The 9,097-nt window shown below is 46.2% G+C and overlaps 1 long non-coding RNA gene across 1 annotated transcript in view; it reads right to left on the bottom strand.

Annotated features, from left to right (window-relative positions):
* The window catches only part of LOC108538737 (uncharacterized), a 52,051-nt gene extending 43,447 nt beyond the window's left edge, over positions 1–8,604 (bottom strand). The window contains exon 1 of the long non-coding RNA XR_001888179.1: positions 8,100–8,604. This is a non-coding gene — a long non-coding RNA (uncharacterized LOC108538737). The remainder of the gene's footprint in view (positions 1–8,099) is intronic.
* Between the last annotated feature and the right edge of the window lie 493 nt (positions 8,605–9,097).

The following is a 9,097-nucleotide window of genomic DNA, read 5'->3' as shown; positions in this document are numbered from 1 at the left end:
TTGAGATGGAGTCTTGCTCTGTCGCCCAGGCTGGGGTGCAGTGGCGCGATCTTGGCTCACTGCAAGCTCTGCCTCCTGGGTTCACGCCATTCTCCTGCCTCAGCTTCCCAACTAGCTGGGACTACAGGTGCCCGCCACCACGCCTGGCTAATTTTTTTGTGTTTTTACTAGAGACAGGTTTCACCATGTTAGTCAGGATGGTCTCGATCTCCTGACCTCGTGATCTGCCCGCCTCGGCCTCCCAAAGTGCTGGGATTACAGGCGGGAGTCACTGCACCTGGCCAAGGATGGTCCGCACTTTTAAATGAGAAGAATAGTACCTACTCTCTAGGGTGGTTGTGGTCATTAAATGAGATGATAGAGCCAAATGCAGTGGCTCATGCATGTAATCCCAGCACTTTGGGAGGCTGAGGCGGAAGGATTGCTTGAGCCCAGGAGTCTGAGACCATCCTGGGTAACATGGTGAGACTTCATCTCTAAAAGAAATTTTAAAAATTAGCTGGGCATGGTGGCACATATCTGTAGTCTCCACTACTTGGGAGACTAAGGTGGGAGGACTGCTTGCTTGAGCCCAGGAGGTCAAGGCTGCAGTGAGCCATGATTGTACCACTGCACTCCAGCCTGGACAACTGAGCAAGACCTTGTCTCAAACAAACAAACAAAAAGACATAATGGAAAAGGTACATGGTGCCTGGCATGAGAAACTTTCTTTTATTATTAATATTGCTGTTACTATTCTTATCATTTCTGTCCAAGGCCAATGTCTTCCATGGTGTCTTGCCTTTTCAGAAACTCCACTTCTATCAGTTATTCACTCTCCCTGTTCCTTCAGCCTTTCTTCTATAGCCTCCTACCCATCACCATATAAACAAATACAATTTACTTCAATTTTTTAAAATGACAATGTAATTAAGAACTTTCCTTGACCTCACCTGCCCCTCTATCTGTCATTCTTTCTCAACGGCAATCTTTGAAAAGTAGCTCGCATTCACGGTCTCTGTGATGCTGTTTTCCTCCGTTCCTTTCTGCATCTACCCAGCACTTGTTGGAGTCAGACTTAGCAAGGTCACTAAAACCTTCCTGTGGCTTGATCCAGTGACTGCCTTGAGTCTTTTATTCCTTGACCTCTCAGTGGCTTCCCAAGTTGCTTATTGTTCCTCCTTTGATGTGCTTTTCATCCCTTGACTTCAGGACGTCCTGCTCTTTAACTCCTTTAACTCCTACTTTCCCAGTCACTCCTCCCAGTGTCCTGTGTGGGCTCCTCTCCCTTTGTGAGTTCTTCAGCTTCTGCTCATCCCTAAGTGGCTGTATTCTCTCCTGGTCTAGCCCTCATTTTGTTCTCTTCTTACTCTTCCCTCTCCTCTGTTTCATCCCAATGATGCTGAGGCTTCCATTATCATCTAAAGCTGGAAATCAATCATCCAGTGCTGACAGTCCAGACCTCTCTCCCAGGCTCCAGACACATAAATCCAGCTGTCTGCTGCCATTCCCCATTTACATTCCCCACAGGCCCCTCAACATCCACATGCTCAAAATAAGCTCTTCATCTTCCCCCATAAACTAGTCCTTCCTCCTGTTTCCTATTTCGGTGAACGGCATCTCCCTGGACCCAGTTGGCCACGCTAGAAACTTGAGAGTCTCCCTTTACTTCTTCTTTATCCAATCAATTAACAAGTCCTGTCCATTATCCCACCTATAAATCTCTCAACTCCATTTGTTTCTTTTCACTTACACAGTCACTACTCTCTTGTAACTGGCCTTCTTGTTTCCAACTCCCTCCCTTCTCCAGGATAAAACGCAGAATCTAGGCAGGTTGGGTGAGACTGGAGGGGCAGGCTCTGCTCCCTGTGATGGGCCCTTGCTTACCTCTCCAACCTCAGGTCTTTTCTCTTCTTCGCCACCTACCCTTCGCTCCAGCCACACAGCTCCACTTTTACTTTCCAAAAAGCCAGGCTTCTTCTTGTCTTTGGGCCTTTGATTCTGCCACTCACTCTAAATAGATTAATCTTTGCAGCCTTAAGTTTTTGTTACCACTGGGGCCATCCCCCTGACAGCTCCCCTTATTTACCCTACTGTAACATTCCCCGCACTGTGCCCCAACTGCCTGTTTGCCTGTCCTCTCATCTAGTCTACAAACTCCTTGATGAAGGGACTCAGCCTCTTTTGTTCACTGCTGAACAAGACTCTAAGTAGCACTTGGCTTGAGGTAGGTGCTGGACATGTGATTGCTGGGTGAATGAATGGAGGACATGTGATTGCTGGGTAAATGAATGGAGGACATGTGATTGCTGGGTGAATAAACGGAGGACATGTGATTGTTGGGTGAATAAATGGAGGACATGTGATTGTGGGGTGAATAAACGGAGGACATGTGATTGTTGGGTGAATAAATGGAGGACATGTGATTGCAGGGTGAATAATGGAGGACAGGTGATTGTGGGGTGAATAAATGGAGGACATGGGATTGTCGGGTGAATAAATGGAGGACACCTGATTGTTGGGTGAATAAATGGAGGACACGTGGTTGTTGAGTGAATAAATGGACACGTGATTGCTGGGTGAATGAACGGAGGACACGTGATTGTTGGGTGAATGAATGGAGGACACATGATTGTTGGTGAATGAACGGAGGACACGTGATTGCTGGGTGAATGAACGGAGGACACGTGGTTGTTGATGAATGAACGGAGGACACGTGATTGCTCGGTGAATGAATGGAGGACGCATGATTGCTGGGTGAATGAATGGGCCACTGGTTCTTCTACATATCCATGCAGCCAGTAGAAACCTGGTCCTCAGAGGTTACCGCATAAGCTTTTTAAGCACCTCTTTTCTGACAGCTCAACACTGACCCACACATTCTTTCCACTGCCAAGCCTCAAACTCTGAGCCAGGGGGTGGAGGAGAAAAGAGGTGGGGTGACCTTCCTTTGGAACAGAACGTGGATTCTCTCTTTTCTGAGGTCAAGCCTACCAGCTCCTTCCCTTATTCATTTCTTCTCCACCCCTTAGCATCAATGTATCATCACTTACCCACCTTGCCTTCCTTTCTGTGTCAGAAGAGGAGGGGTCCCTCCTTCCAGTCAAGGTTAGCCCTTCTATGAGAGCCCTTGGTTCTATGCCTCTTAGGAATCATCATGAACCCATTGTCCCCTTGTCTTCCCGTTTAACAGCATCCTCTCTGTGGTCTCCTTCCTTTCTACAGATACACAAACTGAATGAAGTTTCTTGTCTTGAAAACCTCGTGACTTTTTCTTTTCTTTTTCTTTTGATACAGGGTCTCACTCCTGTCACCCAGGCTGGAGTGCAGCAGTGCGATCAAAGCTCACTGCAATCCCGACCTCCTGGGCCCAAGTGATCCTCCTGCTTCAGCCTCCCAAGTAGCTGGGACCACAGGCATGTGCCACCACACCTTGATAATTTTTGTATTTTTTGTAGAGACAGGGTTTCACTATGTTGCCCAGTATGGTCTCGAACTCCTGGGTTTGAGCGATCCACCCACCCTCGCCTCCCCAAGTGCTGGGATTACAGGTATGAGCCACTGCGTCTGGCCAACAAATTATTTTAAAAAGGATTTTCCACTATACTTTCTGCCTCCACTGTTTTCACCCTCTCGCTCTTTCCTCCCAGCTCCCTCTCCTTCCCATCTATATTGAACACGCTTTCTTTAAGGTCACAAATGACTTAGTCCAGCTCATGTTTGAGGCTTGCCCCTACTCTCTACTGACACATATGCCCCAGGTTTCTGCCTCACCTTCCCCATCGTCCAACAAGGGTTTATTGAGCACCTGTTCTGTGTGCAGCCCGGTGGTGGGGAAGGAAGAGTTATCAAAAAGTGGCCTCTGAACTCAGAGGTGTGACTAAGACACACACATGGAACTCTACTGAACAGTGGATGGCAGAATATTAGGCCAAGTTATGTGGCACAGACTGTGCTTCCCATTAGGGAAGAGAGAGAACAGCCAGGCTGGAACAGGCAAAGAAATCTTGACGCTTAAGGTATAAGCTAATATAAACTCTATGATGGGTGGGATTTTAGGGAGTGGGAGTGGAGTTGGGAAGCAAGTGCCAGGTTACAGTAAGACAGGGGCAAGGCCTCTACCATCTAAGATTCCTTCAGAGATTTTCTTCACATTAAAATGTAAATAACTGAGAAGGACTAAAAATGTAACCTATTTAAGTTGTACTTGCATTTTACATTAAAGACTTCAACTAAGAAGATGCAGTCTTTTTTTTTTTTTTTAGATGGAGTTTCGCTCTTGTTGCCCAGGCTGGAGTGTAGTGGAGTGATCCTGGCTCACTGCAACCTCCGCCTCCCGGGTTCAAGCGATTCTCCTGCCTCAGCCTCCCAAGTAGCTGGGATTACAGGTATGCGCCACCATGCCCAGCTAATTTTGTATTTTCAGTAGAGACCACCATCTTGGCCTGGCTGGTTTTCAACTCCTGACCTCAGGTGATCCGCCTGCCTCGGCCTCCCAAAAGTGCTGGGATGGTGTGAGCCACTGCACCGGGCCTGCAGTCTTAATGATAGAATTTCAGCCATTTCCTGATTTAGAAAAGAATATAATAGTAACGAAAAACCAAAAGAAGAGTCATCCCTCGCTCTGTTCAGTTTGCAAATTTTCCCCTATAAGAATCATGCATGGGGCTGGGCTCGGTGGCTTATGCCTGTAATCCCAGCACTTTGGGAAGCCAAGGAGGGTGGATCACCGGAGGTCAGGAGTTTGAAATCAGTCTGACCAACAAGATGAAACTCCATCTCTACTGAAAATACAAAAAATTAGCCGGCATGGTGGTGCGTGCCTGTAATCCCAGCTACTCCAGAGGCTAAGACAGGAGACTCACTTGAACCCGGGAGGCGGAGGTTGCAGTCAGCCAAGGTCGTGCCATTGCATTCCAGCCTGGGCAACAAAAGCGAAATTCCACCTCAAAAAAAAAAAAAAGAAAGAAAGAAAAGAAAAGGAAAAAAGAAGCATGCATGAATATAACAGCTCTGCCATGCAAATATTTTCCTTGATATGTGGTCAGAGCCAGGCCTCGGGCACATACAACCGCATATCCTCCCAGTAGGCACTTTGCTCTCAGTGTAGGCTTGATACCATCTCTGTTCAGTATGCTGTTATATTTGAGGTGTTATTTTAATCAAAACTATGTTTTTTTTTAAAAAAAGATCCTCTTTTATTTTTTGCAAAATGATTTGCAAGTAATAATAATAGCAGACGCTTAGCTAGTGTATACTGGAGACAGATTCTGCACTAAATGCTTTGCATAGTTGCCCCCACATAATCTTTCAAAACAACACTGTGAAGAAGGTTCTTTTATAATCCCCATTTACACATGAGGAAACTGAGGCAGCTGGGTTAAATAACTTGCTGGGAAGTTAAGGAGTTAAGATTCCACTCAGGAAGTGGGGGAAGGGGAGGCAGTTATATGGCTTCCCTCTTGCAGGAAGTTCTCATTGACCTGCCAGCTTCCCACGCTATTGACAGTGGCTTCTGAGCTCCTGAAGCTTCAGAAATGTTTACATTTTATTAGTGTAATGATAGTTTGCGGTATCTAACCCATAGCAGTGTTTCTCAAATTGTGCGAAGGACTGATTTGATTTTTTTTTTTTTTTTTTTTTTTTTTGGAGACAGAATCTCACTCTGTGACCCAGGCTGGAGTACAGTGGCGCAATCTCGGCTCACTGCAGGCTCCGCCTCCCAGGTTCACACCATTCTCCTGCCTCAGCCTCACGGCACAGGTGCTCCGGGGCGCCGCGCACCAGGCGGGCCAGCTGCGAATTTTTTGGGTTTTAGTAGATGGGTTTCAGCACATGTTAAGTCAGGATGGCCTCAATCTCCTGAGCTTGTGACTGGCCCACCTGGGCCCACCTTGGCCTCCCAAAGTGCTGGGATTACAGGTATGAGCCACCACACCCGGCCAATTTGATTTTATTTTTAAAAATTTCTAGGGGCCAGGCATGTTGGTTCATGCCTGTAATCCCAGCACTTTGAGAGGCCAAAGTGGGTAAATCACCTGAGGTCAGGAGTCCAAGACCAGCCTGGCCAACATGGTGAAACCTCGTCTCTATTAAAAATACAAAAAATTAGCTGGGCGTGGTGGCAGGTGCCTGTAATCCCAGCTACTCAGGAGGCTGAGGCAGGAGAATTGCTTGAACCCAGGAGGTGGAGGTTGCAGTGAGCTCAGATCGTGCTATTGCACTCCAGCCTGGGCGACAAGGGCAAAACTCCGTCTTAAAAAAAAAAAAAAAAATTTGGCTAGGCACAAAGGCTTACACTTGTAAATCCAGCATTTTGGGAGGCCGAGATGGGAGGATCCCTTCAGCCCAGGAGTTCAAGACCAGCCTGGGAAACATGAGACCCCCATCTCTTAAAAAAAAAGAAAAAAGAATTAGCTGGGTGTGGTGGCTCATACCTATAGTCCCAGCTGCTATTCAGAAGGCTGAGGCAAGAGGATCACTTGAGCCCAGGAATTCAAGGTTGCAGTGAGCTTTGATCATGCCACTGCACCCCAGCCTGGGTGACAGAGCAGGACCCTGTCTCAAAAAAGAAAAAAAAGTCCTAATCATTGTATACAAACAATTTGATAATTGTTATGAGTTTCTAAATCCTCTCAATTTCTGTACTTATCTTGTTCCACATGAATAGTGAACAGTTTGCAGGCCAACACCAGTTCAAGGATGGTATTTTGATGGGCACCAATATGTGGTATCAACAAAGCAGCTTCATACTTTTAAAATTTCATTTCATTCATTCAATATAGATTTTTTAAGTGCTTACTACATAGCAGGCACCCAACTAGGTGCTACCAATCAAGTAGGAAAAAAGAACAAAGGGGCCTTCATGAAGTTAACATTCTAGCAGGGAAAGCAGAGTTGAAACAATTAACTGAAAATTAATTAATTTTTCTAATTAATTATAAAAATAAATACCACTGGGAGTGGTGGCTCACCCCTGTAATCCCAGCACTTTGGGAGGCTGAGGGAGGTGGATCACCTGACGTCAGGAGTTCAAGACCAGCCTGGCCAACATGGTGAAACCCCATCTCTACTAAAAACACAAAAAAATTAGCCAGGCATGGTGGTGGGCGCCTGTAATCCCAGCTACTGGGGAGGCTGAGGTAGAGAATTGCTTGAACCCAGGAGGCAGAGGTTGCAGTGAGCCGAGATCGTGCCACTGCACGCCAGCCTGGGCAACAAAAGTGAAACTCCATCTCAAAAATAAAATAAAATAAATAAAAATTAAAAATTAATACTAAGGAGAAGATCAGAATACTCAGCGCTCCTATTGGGGTTCCCAAAGCTAGGCTGATGGGTAAGGGAATGCTTCTCTAAGGAATCCTTCATCTTAGAGCTGAAGAATGAGCAGGGGCTGCAAGGCCCCAAATGGGGAAAGAGGGTTCTAGGGAGAAGGAGGGACAGAGAGAGAGCCCTGGAGCAGAGAGACACACAGGAGGCTGCTGAAATAGTGTCCTGCAGGTCTCTAGAGCCCATGCCAAGGACGGTGCATTTTATCTCAAGAGCCATGGAAATCTCCTGAAGGGTTTTGAGCTGGGGCTGGGCAAAATGGTCAGATTTGCCTTTTAAAAGTCACACTTACACTTTCCCAGTAATTTAAACACAACAGATTTTCATAATAATTGTAACAGGGAACTAACAATTCATTACAGAGATTTTCACATATGAACAAAAAGTTTGGGACTGCTATCCTCTTGAAAGAGTTATTTGTGATTCCCATGACTCTACAAACACATGATGTAGACAGTCACTTACGCCTCCAAAGAAGTCGCTATGCTTCTTCTACCTCCTCCTCTCAGTCCCTATCATCCTCTAAGTAACATCTTAAGAAGAGTGGCTGTGTGAGGTATGTGACCAAACTCCACCCACTCCTCTTCTTTTGCACTAACAGAACCACAATTTAGTTCAAGCCAGCAATATTCCCAGGAAAACTCATTTTTAGCCCTATTAAAAATGACCATGTGACACAGTTCTGGCCAATGGGAAGACATCAGAAATCTGCTGAGGATTCAGGGAAACCTTTTGCTTTCCAGATGAAAGGAGGCCATCTGACTAATACAGTTCTGTCCCCTTCCTCCTACCTTAAAAATCAGTTGTAAGTCCCAGAGGTGCTGCAGCCATCTTACCACCATGAGGCAACAAGCACAAAGATGAAAATCCAACATGGTAAGGTTGGTGGGACAGAAAGAAACTGAGTCCTTGAGGACTAGGCCTGGACTGTCCACTTCTGTTCTTCTTGTTACATGAGAAAAATAAACCCCTATAGGCTGAAGCTGCTGTAAGTCTGGTTTTCCGATGCTTCAAGTTGAAAGTAAGTGAGCTTCCCAATTGGAAATGGATGGTCCACAAAATCAGATCAACTTGCATAGCACAGTCTTCTCCCCCCTGCGGCCATTCCCATCTTTGAACATCTAGATATTTCAAAGAAAAAGACTTTTCTATTATTTCTGACATCGCTTCGCCCTTCTCACTAGGAGCTGTAATGGGATAAGCAGGCTCTGCCATGGGTCCTTTGTTTCCTAAAAGGGGAAGGCTGGCGACGAGGCTTCGTGGAAAATGCTGATATACTACACCACATCAGAATGTGCTGTTCTCATTTATTTTTTAATACAAACCCATCTTTGCATGTGGGCACTGGCAAAGAGTTGATGGTTACGAAATGTTGGGCGACAGTGGTAATATGGGAGGTGACACACAGCAAAGGAATCTCATCTTCAAATTACACAGAACACAAAACCATTGTGGTTCATGACATAGCTCCCACATTCTTTCCATATTTATCCAGCGGGGCTCCAGTGAATTGGACGGTGCCTTCTGCTTGTTTAGTGAGTGTGTAAAACTCCTGGACAGGGTTGTGTGAAGCAATGTGTAAAAGCCATGGTCGCCAGCCTGCTACCGCTACCTAATGTCCATTTTCCTCTGTGCCAGGAGCTCTGTGGAGAACCAATCCGCAGCTCTGTCACCCAGGCTGGAGTGCAGTGGTGCTATCTCAGCTCACTGCAGGCTCCACTTCCCGGGTTCATGCCATTCTCCTGCCTTAGCCTCCCGAGTAAGTGGGACTACAGGCGTTCACCACCAC

The sequence above is a fragment of the Rhinopithecus bieti genome, unplaced genomic scaffold (genome assembly GCF_001698545.2).
Source record: "Rhinopithecus bieti isolate Rb0 unplaced genomic scaffold, ASM169854v2 scaffold_15336, whole genome shotgun sequence".
NCBI lineage: Eukaryota > Metazoa > Chordata > Mammalia > Primates > Cercopithecidae > Rhinopithecus > Rhinopithecus bieti.
This window is presented reverse-complemented; position numbering and strand designations above follow the sequence as displayed.